At 36.9% G+C, this 24,914-nt stretch overlaps 1 protein-coding gene across 1 annotated transcript in view; it reads right to left on the minus strand.

Annotated features, from left to right (window-relative positions):
• The window catches only part of LOC149075635 (interference hedgehog-like), an 87,800-nt gene extending 63,167 nt beyond the window's left edge, over nucleotides 1-24,633 (minus strand). Inside the window, exon 1 of the mRNA XM_089243121.1 lies at nucleotides 24,115-24,633. The gene's annotated coding sequence lies outside the window, so the exon portion shown is untranslated. The remainder of the gene's footprint in view (nucleotides 1-24,114) is intronic.
• Nucleotides 24,634-24,914: the final 281 nt, after the last annotated feature.

Consider the following 24,914-nt stretch of genomic DNA (forward strand, 5'->3'; position numbering starts at 1 on the left):
CCCCCACACGCACAACTCACAAAGCATGACTGGAAGAAAGACCCAAAAGCGAGTTCACCAGAAAAGAAATGTCTCGGTGAAAAAAGAAGAGAAGCGAATTGAAGTTTAAAAATAATAATAAAAATTTTTGCACTGAAAATAGAAAAACCACATACAATCAAAGCGGAAAGATAGAGAGCGCTCTAAAATTACAGATGTATTTTATTTTTCCTCTCATTTCAGTTCGGTTCGGATAAGATGGGATTGGCTGACAATATATATAGAATGGAGTTATAAGAAATTGGAGCCGGTTTTTTGAATTGAGTTCTCTCTATAATACCATTTGCAGGAGCCTAGATACAAAAAAAGGGAGGAATGGTTTAACAATAACAACAGCAGCAGCAAGAACATTCTTGATTACATCTTTCGGATCAGAGTTTGCGAAATAATTTTCTTTTTTGAGCTGTCATCATTATTTTTATTCCAGTATTATATTCCCCTCTGCGTTCACGTGCCTTGACCGATATATTTTCTAAATTCATGAAGGTACTTCGATTGATTCCGTTTGGTTAGTGTTGGAAGAATAGGGTGATGCCTACGGAAAACGACACTCATATTCATCAAAAAATAATTTGAATCATTAATACAAAGGCGAATCAAGGTGTTATTAGACCTGTCAAAATCAATTTACAGTGAATATATAAATAGCACTTATTATATTTTTCATGAACATTCATAAAAGCTTCAAACAGGAAATCTCGATGAGTATCAGAAAGAGTTTAAAAACAGGTTTAATTACAGGACAATAAGTCATTCTAAACGGGAATCAAGTCTGGACTCTCCAATAAAAGTTGCATCCAAGAATTTTGAATTTTCAGATTTGAGTCCGTGTGAGAGCTGCCATAAGAAAGTTTTCTTGACGATGGACAAGGAACTTCCTCGAGATTTGATATGGGTCAGAGACCTCTGTTTTAATCGATTTGTTGTATTGATTTAGACTAAGTTAAAACAGGGGGGGATGCACATTTTCAAACTTTCTCTTGAGTACAAATGCATAAGTACCATAGCTTCAAAAAAAAAGACAATTGATGGAGGAATCAGTTCCATCCAAACGATAATTATTCTTAAGTCCAGCACCTCATTGATGTGAATATGTCCCTAGGTTTAGTTAAGAGAGCTACAGCACAATAATATAATCAGATGCGTATCCAGACGGAGCTGATCGCCCCGCCCCACCCCCCTTTGCGTACGCCAATGCTTGATTGGCCCGGGGACATATTTCCAGAGCCACCGACTCCCAGTGCAGCTCCAGAGTACTTAAGCGATCCAAGGCACAGTTCCAGACCACTCAAGTGGCCAGCGAAACATTTTCAAATCACTCAAGGGGCCCGCGACACGTTTACAGATCACTTAAGCGACCTGCTGCAAATTTACAGATGACCAAAGTTAACCTCAATTAAGTGGAGAACCCTGACTTAATTAAGTGCAGCGCGACATGTTTTGAAATCAATGACAGCGACCCGCACTCTCCTAAAGGTTGAGCACCCTTAGTATAAGGAATAATAGTTCCATTCGTTAGCCCGGTTCGCTATAGCGGTGTTTTACTGTATAAGCATATCGTCTAACAAAACGTATTATCATCATAACCACTTGTCTCATATCAAAAAAGTCAGATCAACGTAAAAAAGTTATTGTTGCACCCTCCATTCCCAGGAGGGTTTGAAAAGCCACTATATAGCCAAAATGCGGATTTGATATGAATTCCTCAAACGATTCCTATTCGACATGAAAAAAAGAAAGAAGCTGTCTAGAAACCAGCAGGATATGAAGTTATATTTTCCTCCCACTCACTGAAAAAATCACACCACCTGTGATCGAGATTCTACGAAAAGCAAAGATCGGTTTACCATCTGTCCACCTGGTGGGAAAGAGAAGTTCGTGAACTAGTGTTTATGTCTAGTACAGATATCTTCAATCTTTTTCTAGTCGCGAGCACTGCATGCACCACATCATCGAAAGAAAAGCACCCTTACAGCATGTTTGACATACAAATGCACGAAATCAGGATGATTCCAATACTTGAATGCATTTTATACAAGGTATTTAATTGGAACGTTGATGAAGTGTTCGGGAGCACCAAATCTGACATGAGCATCGCGCACTCTCGGTGCTTTAAGGAGCACTATGGTGCTCGCCAGGAACGGGTTGAGGATGCCTGGTATAGTATTTCAGAAATATTTGCGATGTACATTTTTCTCCCGTTATCTGAACCTCAGCGATCTCTCAACACACTAGCTGATATCCACTCAAGCAAGAAACCTTTTGACGTAATTCCTGTTTTATTACTGGTGTGCACGTATTTATACTCCATTTGTGTTTAGGCCAAAATTTTCTCCCTATCAGGGGGACAACTACTAGTGACTAGAAATTGGTGGTGTCTCATTTTAAAGTCTCTCCGCAGAGAGCAGGCAGTCCTACTAAGCGACATTTACATAACATGAAAACTCAAGCATTTGTCTTTTTCACTTCAAAACAATGAAGAGAGGTGGCAGCACAAGTAACACGACTAATCTAACAACATACGAGCATATTTGCTTTTTATAAGGGGTATTTACTTTTTTTAACAAATATTTTCTCAATTTCAGTACATTTTGGGAGTTTTTTTAGTACATATTTTGACATTTTTTTTATTGAAATGAAACTTTTTTAAGGACACAGAGTGAAATTTTGTGAGGGAAAGATTTTGTCGCAGAAAGTGAAAGGTATTTTCTTTCCTCAAAACCAGTTTCGTAGAATGACTGATTGTGGGATGAAGGTCCGAGAAGCAGATGGGTTGTGATGGTGGTGCGGGGGGATGTCGATATTGATTCAGCCATGTAAGAAAATAAAGTTGGATAGGGGGTTGGTTTGGACACTTTGTGTCGAACATGTACAATTTATTACCTATCCCTACACCCACCCCCCCCCTCACCCCCGGGACGCCGCTGGAATCGTATAATGTCCCCTTTAGTATGATGGGCGATGCACTCAGTTTGGGGGAAAAAAAAGAAAATTGGATTAGGGTGGGATAGGAACGAGTGTGTGTTCCCACACTATTTCAGCGATCTACCCTCAGCACTTCTATCGCTCGAGATTCGCACGCAGATTTTTTTTATTAGAGCATATTTGCAAGAAAAGTGCAAATTTCACTAATTGAATTTTTTTTTAGTACGGAAATATTAAAACTTTAACTTCTATGTTTTCCCAGAAAAGAATTTTAACGGGAGTAAAGGCATCACCGCTCAATTTCCTTCTTGTATTAATTTTGCAAAATAATAACAATAATATCCTATTTTAATTTCAGAACATCCCGTCCAGAATATATATTTCTTTTGAATACTCTTCGTATAAGAAACCCATTGTACAATACTCGGTTGTTTTCGAAAAATTTTGTCGTGTCCATTCCCACGATTTCGATTTCTTATATATAGTTGGGTGGTTTTTTTCTCTACTTAAAACAATGCTCCATAGTGCTACAAAATATAGAGTATATTGGAGAAGGTAAGCTCGAGGAAGTAATTCTGAAAGAGACCACTTGGGAAAAAAAAAGTATTACTACGTTCGCGTTATAGAGCATTTACAATTTGGCTAAGATCAACCCTTTATTTTAAGGACGATGCTCTCGAAAAATTCACGTGAATAATACCAACTAAGTGCACTATTTTTCTTTTCCTTGGAGCATACAAATGAATAGCTATAAAAAAGTATACGCACCAATCTTTAGATCTCACGCGAATGTGAATACATGAACCTATACGAGTAATTGCATTTTCGAAGGTGAAAAAATTTAAGATTTCTTCTGAAACTTGATAGTCTCTTCCTACAGAAAAATTACAAGGGCATCGTCCAATACCAACAAAAGGAAAATAAATTCATTCACGAAAAGTAATCACCTTCACAAAATAGAATATATTGTATGCGTAGCAGCGTAAATACTAAGTGAATGGGGGAAGAGAAAGGCAAAGAATAAACAGGATTCCCCCCATCCCCGCCCCTTTTTTTTGGGAGACGGCCAAATTCCGCACATTGACATCCCATATGCACAAACTTAACAAGAAGCTTCTACTTTTTTTATTTTTTTGTCTGTCCCTTCTGAAAGGCATATTTCGTAACCCCTGATGCTCTTTCTATAGCTAAAAAAAATGCATTTCTTTATAATATACACTGTATTTTCTTTTCTTAAAGTAATTAGCGGCTACAGTTGAACAACCTCGACTACTGAAACACAAACAGTCGGTCGCCAATTTTATTTTATTTGCTCGTTGACTTTTCTCCTCGCTCCCACCAACGGAAAAAAATCTCCACAAATGTGTTCCAAGAAAGAGAAAAACATTTACTTGATAAAAAGAAGAGAAGAAATGACCGTCAATTTTAGGTTAAAAAAAAAAAGACACGCAAATGAAAAGAGAGCAACGACTTCTTTATAACCAAAATAATAATGTTTTGGTTCCATAAGCTTTTGTAATACTGTTATTTAATTAAGGGAGATAAGTTAATTGAATGCACGGCTCGATCAATATTGAAGATTCGCGTCTTGCCTTTGGAAACTTGGCGCGCACACACACACACACACACACACACACACACACACACACACACAAGATTGGTTTTGAACAGATTATCATCAGCTTGAACATGAAAGCGGTCCTGCAATTGTTGTACTTGACAAATTCAGAAAATCTTGTGCTTAGGATCAAAAATGGTTACATGTTCATAATCATTTTCAAATCCAAAACACTGTGAATTGTGCTTTTTTTTTTAAGCGTATAATTGGCATTATAATGCGAAAAAATTATAATTAATGCAAGAACTAGGCTGGCTTCATCGTGACCATACACGCACTTCGTAAACATTCCTCTGAATTAGGCTGGTTATATATATAAACCAGGTATAACTATTATAACTAGCTGGATGTATTCCGAGACACACCAGCAAGCGAATGCGTCTGTTTCATACATGCTTAATCTTTTGTATTACACGGACTTCTTGTGTCTTCATGGATATTATTGAATATGTGGTAAAATACATTGTATAATAAGTGAGAAAGGCATAGGAATGAACAGATTATTCTCCACTTTTTTTGTTGGAGTGGGAACTGCCAAATTCTGCATATTGGCATCCACAAACTTTTTTAACAAGCTCCTGTTTTTTCTTTCCTTTTTTTTTCTGCCATCCTCACCCCTTCTAGTAAATGATAATGTAAACATGAAGGGGATTGTCTTCTCTTCCGATCCCACAGAATTCCCCTGAAATATATTTTATTAAGGACCCCCCCCCCCCTGCTTTAGACAATCAATAGGATGGGACTGCACCTGAAATTAATCTTTCTGTACATCTGATATATATATATACAAGGATAATTTTTGCTGTTTGAAAAGGGATGAGCAATTTACATGTTGTTTTTCAATTATTTCCTGCATCTCTTGTTTATTGTTCACAGTTTATTTATTTTAAAAGTGTGTTTGTGTGTACGTACGGAGTGATTGGATTTTTTCCGTTTATTTTGTCTGATGGACTTGTGTGCTGCATGGGCAAAAACGTAGGGGAACAAGCACTTTTGTTTAAATATCAGGCCTAAGTGCTTTCCGACACGTTTTTGCTATTTCAGTCATTCTCTGTGGTGTTTCCCCCTAATGAAGAACCCAGAGATGGCTTTGTTTCTTCAAATAATTTTTCCATTTTGTTTCGACTGAATATTTTAAATTACTTTCGTATTTCATTTTTGCACTAAGCTATTTGCTTTCATTTTTCATCGTCGTTGCTTTTTTAACACTTTTTAGCACTTTTGTTTAAATATCAGGCCTAAGTGCTTTCCGACACGTTTTTGCTATTTCAGTCATTCTCTGTGGTGTTTCCCCCTAATGAAGAACCCAGAGATGGCTTTGTTTCTTCAAATAATTTTTCCATTTTGTTTCGACTGAATATTTTAAATTACTTTCGTATTTCATTTTTGCACTAAGCTATTTGCTTTCATTTTTCATCGTCGTTGCTTTTTTAACACTTTTTAGCACTTTTGTTTAAATATCAGGCCTAAGTGCTTTCCGACACGTTTTTGCTATTTCAGTCATTCTCTGTGGTGTTTCCCCCTAATGAAGAACCCAGAGATGGCTTTGTTTCTTCAAATAATTTTTCCATTTTGTTTCGACTGAATATTTTAAATTACTTTCGTATTTCATTTTTGCACTAAGCTATTTGCTTTCATTTTTCATCGTCGTTGCTTTTTTTGAAGCTGCCTTAGGCACTAATATTAGTATGTTATTTGGTAATTTTTGTATGTTTTGTTTTAAAAAAATTCTTTAATCTGATTTAAAATATTTGTGTGCTCATATGTATAAAAGCAAAACCACCCCCCTTTCAACGGAAAAAAAAAATGAGACATTAAAAATAGACTTCATATAAATTTAAATACAGGCCGATTCCTCTGCTGCTGAACAACGTCTGTATGCCCTTGACCTTGCCATCGATCTGAATAGGGCAGCGGGGTACCCAACCGTTTTGACTGGAGGAGCCTTTTTTCAGAACAAAATTCTCTGTGCGAAGTCCCCCTACTCTTCTTTCTTGTTTTTTATTTACTAAATTTGCAAATTACGGTAGACCCTCGATAATTCGGCCGTGCGTTAATCTGACCCATCCAGTAATCCGGCGTTTTTTTTTAACATAGAAGAGGAAAACATGTCACTATATGTCTGTGGCCTTTTTATCTATACCATCCAGTAATCCGACGATTTCGATAATCCGGTACACCCTGGTCTTAGGTACACCCCGGATTAGCAAGAGTCTACTTTAGTAGTTTTATTTTCCTAGAGTGACTGTAGAGCCAAAGCCTCCAAGAGAGACTTTGGTAGAGCCCCTACAAAACCAGACATGCACCTCATCCATATTCCTCCGTGCAATTTCTAACGAATTGATACGTGCAAGAATGATTGTTCTGAGTGTATGTGTGGCCTTAAGGTTTTCGTGTTGTCAGAGTTATGCGTGTTTCGTGTTTTAGTGCTGTCATCTGTCTGTAGTACTTCGAAGTGAAAACGGCAAATGAATTATGAAACCTATGCGGATGACAATTTTGTCTATTTTTTGTTTGCGATTGTTAAAGAAATACTCGGAGTTGGTGTTACAAATTTTGGATTTAAACTGGAGCACCTTAATCTTATGTGTGTATTTTTTTCTGGCCTTTACTTTGGATCTCGTGTAACCAATCTTGACTATATGAAGAGATGGTATTTTTTTGGCCCGAAAGTACTAAGAAATTGAATTTTCTGGATGTTATACCGAAACTGATATTTGGAAGAAGTGATTTGTCTCCTCCGGGAATTTCCGGAACATTAACGAAATAATGCGACATATATAATAGATGTTTTGAAGCAAAATGTCACTGAATACGTGAAAACGTGTTTCATTTTGATCCGACTCGCAATTCACAAACACTGCAACGTTGCCAGAATGGGTCGAAATCGACTTTTTTTCCCAACCTCCTCTTGGGAGAAGGGGAGCCTCATGTACGGCTCCAAAGTTCAAGACTTATTCACATGAAAAAATCAATCACAAACATTCAGCTGAGCAAGAAAACAGCTCGTAACGCATATTCCCATCCAATGACATAATTCATAAAATGACAGTTTCAAAAATTAAGAGCCTCGAGGCCTGGCCACCACTAGAGAGCGCAAATCCATCTTCGGGTGGGAAAACAAAGAAGTACCCGAAGGCATAATAAGAGAGATATAAAGTTGACGCCCCTGAGAAATTCACATCCCAACACACACACTTTATAACAGCGACGGGCGAACAATGCAGGCCACAAATTAAGACGGCCATGATATCGTCTTTAATATAATACAATGATTTACAGACGATTTCTCAATTAGGGATAGCAATCAGTATTACGATACGGTTGTGATAAAGGCCATTAATTAAATGCTTTATTCTCTCCTAATTATTTACTACACACACACAGGAAAGGGTGGGGAGCAACATACTACAAGTAATTCAACCATCACTCCCCTTCATTACATAAAAAAAAAGAAGCTGCTCCCGTTGTGAGGCCCAAACAAGCGGCACTTCTCTTTCTTCCCTTCTTCCTCAACTTGTGGCATCTTGTAGAAGCATCTGGCAATGGTCCATCGGCAATCTCTGCTCATTTTTTTTTTTTGTGTTATTATTTTGTAAGAAATTCTTATCGATGATGATGAGGCTATATAAAAGCCAGCATAGGAAGCCCACTTATGAAAAAGAAATATTCTAGCTTTTCGTTTAGTCTATGAGGCTCAAAGATCAGATTTCAATGACGCTATCGATTTTCTTTTCTGAATAAAGTAACTTCTAATTGATATTACATAAACAAGGATCATAAAGGTGGCATTGTATGGCCAGCCTTCATTTAACATGTTGTGGGGGAGGGGGAAGAGGAATAATAGCAAAGAACACGGCATTCCGTCATCAAAATATATCTAATTGATTTTGTCTGTCTGTCTGTCTGTCTGCCCATTTTACACATATATCAAACTTGGGCCAACTTGAGCGATAGGCTACTTCGAACGTTCGTCAGAGTTGGGCAAATACCCGAAATGAGCAAAAAAACTGTCGGGCAACACAATGGTTTTCTGGCCTCTAAAATGACTTTTCGAATGTTGCTTTGGTTACCGTGATTCACAAACAATGCGTTTCAGACATACACGTGTCTTAACAATGGTTTGACAGAAACACAGATCAGAGAATCAGGATGCGCATTAACAAATACGGATTCTCTAACGTCGATTATGTCTGAGATTTCGAAACGAATGAGAAAGATACAATTGACAGGAGTGGGTGAAAGTTTCCTTCTCTGTCTGGTATTTTAACAACGATTTCTTTGTGATCTTTCACCTTGAATATGAATGGTTGGGGGGGGGGGGCGGTAATCCATTATCAATTAAAATTTCTTCCGTCTGCTGAAATAATTTTTCTTAGAAATAATTTAGGGAAGGAAAGAAATTTTGCCTGTTTTAAAGACACAAAATGTTTTGGAAACAAACATACATTTTTTTAAATCTATGTTTTGAACACTGGTTCTCCATTGCCACAGCCAAAACGCATAGACCAGGGGTTCTTAACCTATGGATCGCGACCTGAACTTGATTCGCAAGGGCTTCCAGATGGGTCGTACAAATCCCCTTACAACCAAGCGTTTTTGGGCTATGGGTCACGACCGAAACTTCGTTCACAGGAACTTCCGAGATTGGTTGTTCAAATCCACTGACAGCCAGAGATTTTTGAGATATGGGTCCACGACACAAACGTGATTGACAGAGGCTACCACTACTACTAAACCATACATGCACCTTGTCCATATTCCTCTGCGGAACTTCTAACGAATTGGTACACGTTGGAATGTGTGTGTATGTGTTGGGAACCTAACGTGAAGCTTATTTCTGTGTAATGCTTGCTATAGTGCTGCTATCTGCCACCTATTTTTCGAACTATGAGTGAAGTGTAATGATTGAAGATTTTACTGTTGTAGGCCTGTTGCTCTCTGTGGCGATACTTTTTAAAGAGATTGACAGAGGCTTGCGAAATGGGTCGTACAAATCCGTTGGTATGGTATGGATCGTCTATCTCCGTTACAGCTGCAGATAGTTGAATTATGGGGGCCCGACCGAAACTTGATTCGCAAGGGCTTGTGAAATGGGGCGAACGAATCAACTTACAGCCAGAGATTCTTGAGCTATGGGTTGCAACCAAAACTTTGATTAGCAGGGTCTTCCGAGATAGATCGTACAAATTCACTTAACCAAGGATTCTCACGCAATGCTTAAAATTTATGACCAAAACTTGATTTGCAGTAGCTTTCTAGATGAGTCATACGGGTGTCCAGTATGTACACCATATACAGTATGTATAAATCTGATTTCTGTTATTTAATTATCTATATAATCACTGTGATACACTTAAAACAATACCCTTTTTGTGTATAACATTAGAATTTATCTAGCAATAAAAATACTAAATTGTAGGACTAAAATGTCCATTAATTTGGAAGTACTGGCTTATATCTGATACTTACGAAACTCCTGTAACTTATTCTTAGTGCAAAAGTAATAATAAGTTTGACTATGATATGGTATATGTACTAGCATTTATATAATGCAATTGTTTTCCAATTGAAACGTGCAAAACAAATACTTTGGTCCTGTCAGCTCTGCTTTGATTGAAAATAGTCCTCAAAGCTCTGGATTGTGTGTCAAAGCTTGGTTGTGTTCCCACAACCTGAGCTAATAAATTTTTAAGTGAGGGTGAGAATAAATCAGTTAAATTCGTATTTTTTAAACCTGATTCTGAGCGAGAATTTTGATATGACATAAAATTTTGGGCACATCAGAAAATTTAAAATATCGAAATAGACATTTTTCTTCAGTAATTATAATTCCTGAATACAAAACCCTTTAATATACACAAAAGTAAGTGTTTTGCTATTTAACATGGCAGGTTGAAAAAAAATATATTTCACAATATTGACAATAAGTTTTTGCGGTTTCAATAGCGAGTTAGTTTCTTAAATCAAAAAACCCAACTTAATGCCCTATCACACATATTTTGAATAAACAGCTCTATTTTGCTAAGCAAATTTAACACAGATAATCAGTGGTTTAGATAAAATGGACCATAAAATATGTCTATCCGCTCTACACTTTTTTTACGTCAAAAAATTCAAAATTACAAATTATAATTTATATTTTGTTTTAATTATTGTAATAAATCAATGTTTAAAAATAAAACATTGTAATATGCAAAAAGGTAAGTTCTTCATCATGTTACATACGTAATGTGTTCAAAACATTATCCAAAAGCATTTATTCAGGTTTTTGACGATTTTCGACAGTTTTTGGCGGTTCAAACCAGTTTTTGACGCTTGTCATGTCAAAAACCAACCCAACCCTAGTTGTAAATGCACTTATTACGTCACTGGTTTCACTAATTTCGAAGTACAAAAAGTCCGTACAAACAGTCGCGAAGCTAATCTTATTGTTGATTTTTGTGTGTGTGTCGCGACTGAAAAAGGTTAAGAACCCCTGGCTTAGACCATCGAAAAAAAATTAGTTTGTTTGCCTTGAGAATGTGTCTCTCTGTGTTTACTTGAATTAAAACGTATTTTTAGCAATACTAGAAGAAGGAGGGTAAGAAGCGGTAGGATTACGAGGTGACGAAATATATTACGCTCATAAATTCACTAACTTGTCACAAAAGCCACGAGAACAACCCCTGCTGTGATGATTCCAACCACATTCACATTAATTTCTATTCAATCTCTCAATTTCTTTTTTCTCTCTTTAAATCTTATTTACAGAGGATCACTGACACACGCATAATCTTTCTGGCGTTCTTCTTTCACTAAAAGTACTCGGTGAGACTGTTCGACCATGATCTCTTCATTTAGTTCCTTAACTCTAATCACTCAACCTCATGTCAATTAGCGGATCTTAATTAAGTGAATGCATACGTACTCCATCTATAGAATTTCCTTTCTCAGACTGTGGAAAAGGAAAGGCTGTTGGCAACTTGTTATTGCGTATTATATATAAAAGATTTTTCTCTTATCCTCTTCTTTAATCTTCCAAAATGATATAATATGAGAACTGGGGGTATCAATGAACGGATAAACAAGAGGTCAACTAATGCATTAATTAACTCTACTATTTCCTTTTTTATTCTCCTAGATTTTCGTAGCCATCTCCAATCTTAGTAGTTTGTGACTGAACGCAGTGGTTTTTAATGCGCACGCTTTTAGTAGAATTTAAATCAAAATTACATCGTTTCCTGCAAATGGCGAGTCATCCACAGGACCGGGTCTCATTTACCATCAACATAATGCTATTATAGGTGGTTATATATAAACTGACACTACTCAGACGTCCGTAGCGCCCATTCTGATGGAGGTATTTTGATAAAACTTGGTCCAGGCATGGGATATATGTATCCATGGGTGAAAAGAACAGGGTGGGAAGTGACAAAGTACAAAGGCCATTTCGGAACAGCAAAATTCAGGATTCGGAGCAGTTTCGGAGCAGCAAAATATAGGATTCGGAGCAGATATTTATAAATTGGAGCAGAAAAAATTAAAAAGAATATTTTCGTTAACCCTCACCCCTTTTCAAAATAAAACAACTGCACTGTCTTTTGTTATCAAACATCTTTCCTTCAGCTTGTTTTTTGTTTTTGGTGTCTCATGCTTTTGACACCTTGTTTGAAAGGCCGGTTACCAGTTTATATTTAAAATGATTTTAACTTACTGAGGGCACTATTTTGCTGTCTGGAACAGCAGCACTTTAAATGGGCTAAAAAATTTCTATAAGTTTTCAATATTTTATACTCGGAAAGAAATTGTTGCAAAATAGGAAAGAATTTCAGAAGAATCAACACGATGTTAGGCGATTCAGCACTCATTATTTGGCAATATTGGCGATCCGACACTCATTATTTGGCAATATTGGCGATCCGACACTCGTTATTCAGCAACATTGGCGATTTAACGCTCTAATTAAGTTTCTAAATTAGCCTTCGTAATTCGGCGGATATGTGCTTTTTAGTCCCGGAATGAAAAATTTTTTCACGTAACATCGGGATTTGACGCAATGACGATCGACTACATTAATTTCTGCTGCTTCCAGTGGCGACTTTTTTTTTTTTAAACAAAAAATGACTCGCATTAGCGCTTTAAAGTTGAAAGATCATTGCAAACCATCCTCAGTTGCACGATCACGGATATTATCGGGGTTTCGCGATGGAAAGCCCGATGAGGGGCCGATAGTTTAAATAATGCGTACAGTGGAATAAAACACGCTCTTCTTATAAAGAATGGTTACGCGGCAAGCAGGAACAAATATTTTTTGGCGTCCTTTCCGAAATTCTGGGCATACCGAAGCTGGTGTTGGTTGTGTACATACTGGAAAATACGATCAGCATCTCTCATCGTTCTGTATATTCTCATTTATATAATTTTGAAGCTGTTCATTATACCTTATATTTTATTTTACATTATACCTTAATCGGTTTTTGTCTTTTTTATAGCATTCCCCTTTATGTCTTAAAAAACTTATCTTTAAATTTCGGGCAGGAGCTGGAGCGAATCAAATAATTTTCCATAGAAATCTATGGGGAAATCACGTTTCGGCTAACGAACGTGATTCCAGAGCGAATCATCCTCATTAGCCGGGTATCACTACCATTAAAATACCATATATCATCGTTAAATCTGATTGTCAGTATCATGGCAGTAAGAAATCTTTCAGTTACCTATTTTTTTAAATATTTATTTAAATAATATATTGCGTAACTAAAATTCAATATCAATCATTTGAAATTACCAATAATTTTATTTTCAATCAAAAAATAGCAATTTTATTTATAGTTTCGATGAATTTTAAGGAAATTGATATTCGGCCAAATTCCTATTCGATCCATCCATACTGTGGAAAAAACCCCTTTTTATTCGGAAAACCCAGACGTCAATGACAAGATCCAAGAGAGAAGTAAAAAACACCGTTCACCAAACACCCCCTACAGGGTGATCAGCGAATAAGCCCTTATTTCAAAATTAAATATCTCTACAACAAAGATCAATAGAATTATGCGGTAAACGGTACGTTCATTAGCAAAACTGTAAGAATGTTGTACAGAAATTTCGAAAATTTAGTTCGAAAGAAACAGAACTGGAGATTTTGGGGTTCCGAAAATCCTCATTTGTGTGAAGAGAAACCACTGCATTCGCCTAAAGTTACTGCATGAGCTGCGGTATGCGCCATGTGTGCTGACAAATTGTTCCAAAATTGTAACGTAACGTTCAGTAGTAATCGTTTCTCGCACGAAGAAGGAGCCGATAATGCCTCTGGCGCATACCGCAGCCCATGCAGTAACTTTAGGCGAATGCAGTGGTTTCTCTTCACACAAATGAGGATTTTCGGAACCCCAAAATCTCCAGTTTTTTTTTTTTTTTTTTTTTTTTAATTTTAAAAAATTATAAAAAAAACTCGAAATTTCTGTACAACATTCTTACGGTTTTGCTAATAAACGTACCGTTTACCGCATAATTCTATCGATCTTTGTTGTAGAGATATTTAAATTTGAAATAAGGGCTTATTCGCTGATCACCCTAACCATATAAAACGAAACAATGATTTTTGATAAAACAAGAAAAGAAAGGGGCAATCAATCCAGTTGACAAAATCTCAGATAAACGAGACTTACCATTGAGAGTGCTGCGGTTTGGTTTGACTGATTGGTTCAAATTATGAGTCTGCACTGACATATGTTCTGAAGGGAAAAAAATGGATTTCCAGACAAAGCAATATCAAAAAATTAACAAAAATTCAGATACTGGTTTCTTTTTCAATCCCCCCCCCCCCCTTCAATGAAAATAGATACAGCGTTCAGGTGAAATGTCTAACTCCAGCGTCCACCCTTAATAAATCATAGACACGAATATATTTCTTTTGCCGAACAAGAAAAACTAGCGAGACACGTGGAACGTGGTAGAGATAAGGGGACGAACAAGAAGCAGAAACAACAACGAAAATCGAGTTCAAATACCTGCTTGTCTGTGGAAGTTTATAAAATATTCAGCAATGTCCGCCGGGTTGAATTAAAGGGCGTCTCTGTGGTGAACTATTACTTTTAATCGTAATTCACCACTCCTTGCTTCGGTAATATCGACATGTCAAGAGTGCACGCGCGTTTCTTGTACCTACCGCGCGATTTTTTATGATGCAAGAGGGATATACAGTGTAATAAGGTGGGGGGGGGGGCCCTGACATATTTCTTCTTCATCATCCCGGAGGAAAAATATGACATGCTTACTAATTACTTCCAGTTCACCGAGGTTCGGGATTGGAACACACTCTTACAACAGGCATCTTCAACCCGTCGCTCGCGAGCACCGCTGTGCTGCTACCTGAAGCACTCAGAGTGCTCGATGCTCGCGTCAGATTTCGTGCTCGCAAGCATTCGATTTCAACGTTCCAATTAAACGTCTTTTACAAATTGCATTCAAGGATTAAAATCATCCTGATTTCATGACAATGTCAAACTTGCAGTAAGGGTGCTCTTCTTTTTATGATTGGTACAGGTAGTGCTCGCGACTAGGAAAAGGTTTTTTAAAGGCCCCTGCGCTAAACATACATTCTCAACTTAAAGCCCTCTCTTTCAAACCGAGCACAACTCAGGTCTATCTCCATGGGCAATTTACTGCCTAGTGAGTTGTGCTAGAAGTGTAAGTGTGTACCTAAAAGTCTTGAGTGCGTATCTGGTGTTGTCTGATATTTTTTTCCAGTGCTGCCATCTATATTTCAGAAGTAAAGTATAATGATTGAATATTTGTAATGTTTGTAGGGCTGTTGCTCGATTTGGCGAGACTTTTTAAAGAAAAGATCGGATCGCATTCGTTCCTTGAAGTTGGGAACCACAGAAAACCAACTTCCGCGGACCACCACTGTGGCGCCGATGGGGGTTTGAGTCCGGGACCTAGCGATGTGAGTTCGTCACTATGACCACTCGACCAACACGGCGACCAACCCAACGCCCGCAGGCCAAATGTGGCCCTCGGAGTCGTCTGATGTGGCCTTGCGACCTCAAACCCAATTTTGTAAAAATGAACTAGTGGCCCGTGGCACATTTACAGTCACATAAGTGACTTGCAAGAAGTTCCACATCACTTAAGTTACCTGCGGCATATTTACAGATCACTGAGTGACTCGTAGCACAGTTCCAGAACACTTTATCAGACAGCGGCATATTTATAGACAATTTAAGTGACACATTTACAGATGATTGAGTGACCCGTGACACAGTTCCAGAGCACTTAAGCGGTCTGTGGCAGAGCTCCACATCACTCAAATGACCCCACGGCACGTTTACAGATCACTCAAGTGATCCGCGACATATTTAAAGACCATTTGAGTGACCCACGACACAGTTCCAGAGCACTACCGCGATCCACGACACATTTACAGATGACCTGTGACCTTTGGTACATTGATGGACCTGTATATAACACCCCGCTTCACATCTCCAACAAGAGAATATTTCGAAGCTTTTCCTGGGAAGGTGGAGGGTGCAACCGGAAGTCCAATAAACCTTTATACAGTTCCACATCGCTCAAACACCTACAGTGTGCGAGACCTTTGGTTACCGTCCCACATCACTTACGTGATCCACGGCAAATTTACAGATCACTGTGACCTACGACATATTTAAAGATCACTGTGGTCCGCGACATATTTACAGATCACGGTGACGTGCGACATATTTAAAGATCACTGTGGCCCGCGACATATTTACAGATCACTGTGGCCCACGACATATTTACAGATCACTGTGACCCCGGCAACATATTTACAGATCGCGTAAGTGGCGTGTGGCACAGATTCAGAGCACTTAGAGACCCGCGGTGCAATTTTTCATCACTCAAGTTACCCGCGGTGCCATTTCAACTTTTAAATTCGGTAACACTCCTTACCCCCCGGCACAAATCCAGCTCACTCAAGCGGCCCGCGGCACATTTCCACATAACTTAAGCGACCCGCGGCATACTTACCGATCACTTGAACGGCCCGCATTTCTAGTTAGATCACTTAAGTGGCCAGCGACAAGTTTTCACACCAATGAAATGGTCCGCATTGTCCCGTAGGTTGAGCACCCTTGCACTACGAGTTTTGGTTCAGGTGACGAAACACTGACCAGTGACCGTGTCGGGGGGGAAACGATGGAGAACTTGAGTCCATAATCAAAAACATAAATCTAGGCCTGGGATTGAAGAGGACCGGATCGATTGATGAAATACGTACTATCAGATCAGTATGGACAACAGAATCTAATAGATACCGGTTATGAAGAATCTCCCCCCCCCCCCCGATTATATATATTTTACAGCGCATGAGTAATCTTTGAAAATTCATTAATTCAACAAGCGCTTAAAGGTTATAGCTTCGTTTCCTCCTTTCGTAGCTTTTTTTTAGCTCCCTTCACTGGCTTCTGATCAGGATTCGAACCAAGGAGTCTGACCTAATGAATGATTTATGAGTTTATGAAAAATAACAATAAGCGTTACCTGGAAATATACTCGTTGAACCATGAAGTTCGCTTTTTTTGGGATTGCCAAACATAATATATCAATCCAGATCTGATGCCAGACGCGTATAGCGATGCACAGCTGCATTTTGTTTTATTGAAATGACCGTGTGAAAGCTTGAAAATCACACAGAAGAAATAACGACAGATCGAAATGAATTTTTTTGGTCTTGCCCCTCAAACTTCTAATCAAACACATTGGAATGAATGGATATATGTAGGGGACAGGGCCGTCTTACTTAAGAGCATCATGGGCCTCCGGGCCAAGTGATTTTTCTGAGGCCCTACCAGGCAAATTCTTGAAAATTTCAACCAGATTTCATTTTTGTGAGGCCCCCCGTGCCCATGCCTTAACACGGGACTGGTAGGGGATTGGACATACACGGACGTAATGAATGGACATATGGACGTTTATGTAGAGGAAGCTGCTGTATCTTTTTTTATCATAGCAAACCTTGAAACACTTGAAATATTTTTAATAGTATTGCATTCTCTAGCTGTTGTTTATGGAGTGAAAAAAAAATTTATAAATTTATAAAGTTTTTGCAATTGAGTGTGGTTTCAAATCTTTGTCTATGACCTTGACACACATTTTGCATTCTCCACTAGTAATTGCAACAATCTATGCAGTCAGTCCCCTGATGAACCAAGTGCTGAAACATACCAAGCAACTGTGAATATAAAATTGTTAATATTTTTCACAAATACTGGAGCATCGTGTACCTTGGAATACCCAACTTACGCCAAAAAAAAGTCCAAAATAATGATTCTTCTGATTATTTTCAGGGCGTAGTGACCCTTTTTCATGTTGGCAGATACGCTGCTATAAGTTCCAAACATTTTGTGCTGCTGTCAGCCTGCAATTTAGTAACTACACGAAGGAAATTGGTACAGGCCCCTAAAATTTTCTAAATGTGGTTGTTAAATTGGAGTCTAACCGGTGACAAAAATTTTTTCTGATTTCATTACACTACGTCTTTTAATATGGGAAAAGTAAGAGAAAACATTATAGGACCGTTTCTCTTCCAAGAAGTGCCACGCTTGGTTCCTAAGAAATTGGGATGGCGCCTAAATATTTTTTCGATTTATCAATCCCTGATCTAGGGTGTAAATATGTGATCGAAATCATTAGCATACGCAAAGGGGGGTTTTGGGGTTCTAACCACCCCCCCCCCCCCAAGCCGAGATTATAGTGTTATTTTGCAGGAAAAAACGTTAACCCCCACCCCTTTAAGAAAATTCTGCGTTCGCCTATGATAGAAATAACCAAGAGCTGAAACATATAGCCTTAGTTAAATGAATCACAGCAAACATTTCGAGAGTACAATCACGAAATGCTGTATTTCTTTCCATTAAAATGTCGCATGACGATATCTACACACATATAGGTTTTTTAATATTTTATACAGGCAATTTTTTTTATAACCAAAGTATAAGTCGTATTACTTAACATTATAAGTGGATTCTGGAAAACCAAATAAATGGATAATATTCTGAGTCCCATTGACTGCACAAATACTGATTGGAGAAAAACCCTATAAGTGGATAAAGTGCTCAACTGCATGTTATATTTCGATTTGAAATCTTAAATCCTAATGTGGTTCAAACTCCCTGATCAGATACTAAATATATACATTCGTTTCTAGTCTTCTTGTAAGAACAACATATCCAGAAAGCAAACTATAAATGATATGGTAGTGTTATAAAGCATCCTTATCAATTTAAAAATTGGTTATCAATCACATTCATATTTCCATGTTGAAATTTGCATGTGAAATGAATGATGCAGGCTTATAGCATGTAATTTAAATTAAAGAAAAGCAAACAAAGTGAATGAAGCCATATCTTTATGATTGGATAGGCTACGTGTATAACTGAACATAAGGCATAGGCCTGCTCTGTCTCTCGACTGAGAGATTTAACTATATTGTTCACAGCTAGTCAATGATACAGTGCCCGAGTGGCATGGTGGTGAGATGCTCGTCTACCATCGTGAAGGTTGTTGTCAGGGTCCCGGGTTCGAACCCAAGTTAGGATATCGATAAGATATTTTCCCTAACGAACTCGAGGCGACCACCGATAGACAGCGCCTTCACTTCCAGCCAATGGCAGTAAATTGCAATATAGCGATATGGCCAGAGTTGGTGTTTGGTGAAGTAGTAGTAGTCAATGCTACAGTCGAATCTCGTTTAGAAGAATACCGACACAGCGAAAATCTCGTTTTAACGAACACTTTTTTTATTCCCCAGATAAGCCTACATAGGAGCAATGCATAAACCTGTAATTACTTTATAACGAAATTTCGTTGCAGCGAAGTGATTTCTTCCGGTCCCTTGGAGTTCGTTGTAACGGGATTCGACTGTTGTATCTATGAAAAAGTAGAACCCAGCATTTGGAAAGTAGTAGATCACTAGGATCTATATATACGGTTACGGTTGAATTAAGCAGGGCTATCAGCTGCAGTGACCCTTCCTTGGCTGGGAGAGATTGGTGTAGAATCTATTATCACTACAAAAGCCTTAATATAACATAGGTGCCAATTCACAGACTTGAAAAAGTAGTAGTACTTTTACTTGAAAAAAACTGTAGTTTATCCCGTGATGACACATTCCCATCAAAGAAAGCATATCAAACAAATAAAAAGGGAAAAACCGGGGACTTTTTGAAATTTCAATCGGTGACCATATATAAAGCCCATTTTTCCGGGACGCATTTTTCCCTGCTCCGATTTTTTAAGCTATAATTAGCCACTTTGCTTGCTTTTGGCATCATATTTGGCGACAATTACCAATTTTTCGTACTTGAAATCTAGATTCCCCATATTTTGCCTGAGAAAACGGGGTCAGCCTGAAATTGCAAGAACTGGTAGAGTATTTTCTTTAGGGATTTTCCCTTCAAGCAAAGCTCAATTTGATTACTTTTAGGGATTTTTCTATGAAGATAACGAAAAATCGGAAGTATTGGATTTCCGACCAGAAGATTTTAATAGACTGAAAAATAGGAAGGCTTACGGGTAAATCGGAAGCACTAGCACCTTTATGATATAACTGATATATTTTCTCAAATTGAGCTAAGTTCAAGTACAAATTTATTAAAGCAAATAAGCAATGAAATATGCACAATGCATTATTTAACTTATTAGTGCTTTATGTAAGTTTTAAGCCTATATCGTTTTTAGACCCATTTATAAACAAAAAATTTTGTTCCATTCTTTGATTTATCAATTGAATTTTTACACTAAAATGTTATTATTCGTGGTTTTTTTTCCAAATATGACAGGATTCATCCTTACCTTTTATCCTTACTCTTAGAAATATTCTGAAACAATAAAAAATGACTCGTCAAAACTGATGTTGATTTCTGCATGGTGAGTGTGGAGTTCTCCCAGGGCCTTCCAATTTTGAACAAAGTATTCTAGGGCCTAGAATCTAGGCAACGAGAATACTTTGTTCAAATTTACGTTGTTACTTTACTTTTCAAATACTTTGTTCACCAAACATCTCTATTCCTATATAGTTTAAGCTCTAAGGCTTCAAATGGTTGCTTCCCTCAGAGCCTATCCCCCCCCCCCCACCTAAAATGGAAGTCTGGCCCTTTATAAAGATCATCGAACATTGAATAATGGGACACACCTACCCCGCTCCCCCATCTCTAGGAGATCTTTATGAAGATCAATAACCATACATATAGTAACCTAATGAGATGTGATAACAAGAAAAGTAATTAATTCATATTAACAATCTTTGAAACTTAGGGGCCATTCAAGTATTACGTAAGCAGATTTTCAGCCATTTTTGACCCCTGCATCCTTGTCAGCAAAAGTCAGCAAAACACTGACCCCCCCCCCCCTCCCCCCGTCAGCAACTTAGAATATTTCATATCTTCAAAATGGGCTGGTTGATGACGTAAGTAACCTTCAAACCCCCCTCCCTCCTTGTCATCAAAAGTCAGCAAATCAGAAACCCCTTCCCCCCCCCCGATGCTGACGTAATACTTGAATGACCCCTTACACACTTTGCTTATCATATCCACATGATACTTCAATTCGAAGATTTTTCCCATAAGTAGGAGCAATTTTGAAGATACTCAATCACCATATTATCTCTTTAACCCCTTGCCAATTTATCCGGAGGAACACATTTATGTCCCTTTATAGGTTTGTAATCTCTGCCCTCAGAATTCCAATAATTCAGAAACTCTATACATAATTATATTTAATAGAAATTTTTCTCTCTATAAATTTCTCTATGGATATTTAAAATTTGGGCTAAATAAAAGTTTGTCACATATAGTTATTTCTTATTCTCTTTGTTTGTGTTCCTCATTTTTAATGATTTTAAATGGTTTTTATAATGATTCTTTTTCAAATTATGACTTGAAGGTCCCTAACTCAAATGGCTCAAGTAAATATATCTACCCAAATTAATTACAATTAATTTTAAATTTGTTTTTCAAATTTCTTTTTAAAGAGCATTTTGTCATGCTACCTTGAACACATAATTGAGAAATGCAACCAATAAGTGTATCGCAGGCACCTTCAACCCGTTGCTTGAGAGCACTTGATCAACGTTTGAATTAAATTCCTTGTACAAATTGCATTTTAGGAATGAAATCATCTTTATTTCATGCATTCGTATGTCGAACTTGCCTAAACGAGTGCTTTCTTTTTTAGGATGGATACAGGCAGTGCTCGCAACTGGTAATAGGCCTTATGTCGAAGAGGAATTACATTTCAAGAAGAAACAAAAATGCATTTAGCCTTCACAAATTTACTGTGCATTTTTCTCGTTTTTTCACTTTTGCACTTCAATGTTTTGTTAGAACATATATCACACTTAAATGCACCTGCCCTCTACAATAAAAATTTACACTGAGCATATTCAGTTATGCAATGCAATGAATTGTATCATAATACAATTTTAGAAATTATTAGAAAGTGGTAATTCATAATGCCAAATAATAAATGATACCACATATTGCAATCCTATTTTAGAATATGTTTGGAGCTAATGACCCATGTCATCAATTGCAATATAATTCCAGTATTTATTAGAAATTTGCAATTCTCATGCCATGCACTGCAATGATAAAACTTAATCAGACGTTTATAATTCATACATAATCATGTGATACAATATTAGAATATATTAGAAAGTGACAATCTCATGTCATATATTATATGGCAACACAATATGCATTATAGTAAAATGTATTGGAAATCAGTAACTCCATTTTCTTATTTTTTCATTCCATATATGGCAATGTAATTTTAAAATTGATTAATAGGTATTTGGAAATGTGTTGTATATCCATGCCATATGTCACAGTTTAAATTTAGGATTTATAAGAAATCGTCTATGGTTCACTTCCATGAACACATAGCCCACTGAAAATTATTTTTTTACAAATGCTGCTATGCAAATGTTGCTGTTAGCATATTTCAACAAAGCAATTTAGTTAGTGAGAGTAGATTAAAATTAACTACAATCATCAATTAATGGTAAAATACAGTAGTTTCCATCTGTGTGTGTGTTGTTTGCTTGTACATTTCTCACATAAAATTTCAGCAGCTCTCCAAAAATGACACTGACAAGGAATCAACTCTTTCTAGGTAAAAAAAGCATTGTGATCTCTCGCTTGCACATTTCTCTCAGTTACAAGACTATTTTCTACACTCTACATAACATAATTAGAGATGTGAGTTGAGAATACTCTCCTGGATGTAAAAAATTGAGAATAATTGAGAATATTCATTTTTCTTTCATATAATTAAAAATAAATTCTATTAATACTGTTTATATTATGAAATATACCTCAATTTTCATTGCTGGAATCATTTAAAACAAAACAATTTTTGGCATAATCACCGCATAATGACAGCTTTTAATTTGACAATATTCTCTGTCATGGTGAGTTTTGTTATTTCAAGTTTAAAGTACTTAAAGTTATTCATATTTTGAAAGACTTCAAAGATTTTTACTTCTAAAGAAATTTATTTATAAAATTTGATAAATTTTCAGAAATAATTTCACAGCAAGAAATTAAACATAAGTTGATTGGCAAAAGATGCTATTTGCAAAATCACCTTCATTTTACGAGAGAGAAGATACAGAACTTTTATTTTCTTCAATGAACATACCTAAAATTCTGTGTTTCGCTTGCATGTTGGTTTCATATTCTTGCTTTTAAAGTTTAATATCGTAGGCTGCAAACTTCAATTTTTACCATTTTTATGATGGGATAAACGAATATTCTCTAGGAATACTAATATAAATTACTGGAATATATTCTTATCGAAAACAATAAGAATTATTCTCAAGTTATTTATAAGTCCTTCCAGAGAATATTCTTGAACATTCTCTTCCATGAGAATATTCTGAAGTTACTTATAAAAATTATTGATTATAATATACATATTGTTATAAATATTCTTGTGAATATCCTCTGGAAGGACTATTATAAATAACTGGATAATATTCTCATCAAGAATAATAAGAATATATTCTCAAGTAATTTATAATAGTAGTCCTTACAGAGAATATTCTCAAAATGTTTTCCTCGATGAGAATATTCTTCTAAAGATTATTTCAAAGAATTTTACATCTCTCTAAGCATAATAATGCAATTCACTTATATGCTTTTCTCACCTATGCACCTATTTTCCCCCTGTTCCCTTGCACTGAAGCATAATATTACTTATGTATAGTACCTATTACTTATGTATAGTACGTATTTTGTACTGAAATGACACCACTAAAAGATGTATTTTCTAAAATAATAATTTTAAAAAATTAGAAAAGAAATTGATGTAGTGGGTATTTTTTTTATTGATATACTGTATTTGATTGATGTGTTAATTGGAATTTTTAATTTGTATCATATTTTCTTCTTTTTTAAAAATTTTCGATATAAATGTTCATATGTAAACATCAATAGAGTACCTTTTTGTTAACTGTGGTTGAAAATTGTAGAAAATAACTTTTGCAATTGAAGAATGATACATACCTAAATAAGAGTGAGAATCCACACAAGCACTTGGAGTAATCACAACACACAACGAACGACTTGGTCCACGAAATAACAATTATAAATAAAGTGTTTTGTTAAGTCGTAAGTAAATGTGGTCTTTGAGAACTAATTGAAAAAAAAGTTATCGTTGATGGATAAATTCTTTTCCACACACAAACACACGCACAACACACACAAGTTCTATCTCTCTCTTCACCGCTAAATAATAACAACAAGGGGAGGGAGACGCGGCGTCCCAAGTTTTCTTCACTCACACGAAATACCACGGGTTATTTGGACTGTTAAAAGAGATTTTTTCAGCTCTGTCGAACACGATAGATTATTCAAGAGATTCGAACAAGAACCAGGGCTGGCCGAAGACATGCTAATCCTCCGCGTGTAAAGGACATTAGGGCAAGTTGCATTAATAAAAAACAACAACAACAGCGGTATGATGTAGAAAGAGAAGAGCCCGTCCACACGCTTCAGTTTTGATGAAATGCAATGATGCATCTTGTTTTCGTCGCTTTGTGCGCCCGTGAAGAAGCTTTGGCGATGAAGCGGTTGCCATAAACATCGCTAAAGGGCGCCAAGTCGTTATTGTTTTTGATAGAGAACGGTTTTTTTACAGATACATAAATTTAATCAGGGCTGAACTTAGGCAGGTGCTAAGGGTGCGACCGCACCGGGCCGCAGAAATGTAATAAACCACTTTGATTTACATTTTGGTTTCGACTTAACAAAGCGATTGCTTAAAATTCTGTCCTGGATAGAGAACCTCCAGGATTCGGACGTGG

Source organism: Pholcus phalangioides, unplaced genomic scaffold (assembly GCF_987345545.1).
Source record: "Pholcus phalangioides strain wild (caught in Gottingen) unplaced genomic scaffold, Ppha-v1.0 ptg000015l_1, whole genome shotgun sequence".
Taxonomy (NCBI): Eukaryota; Metazoa; Arthropoda; class Arachnida; order Araneae; family Pholcidae; genus Pholcus; species Pholcus phalangioides.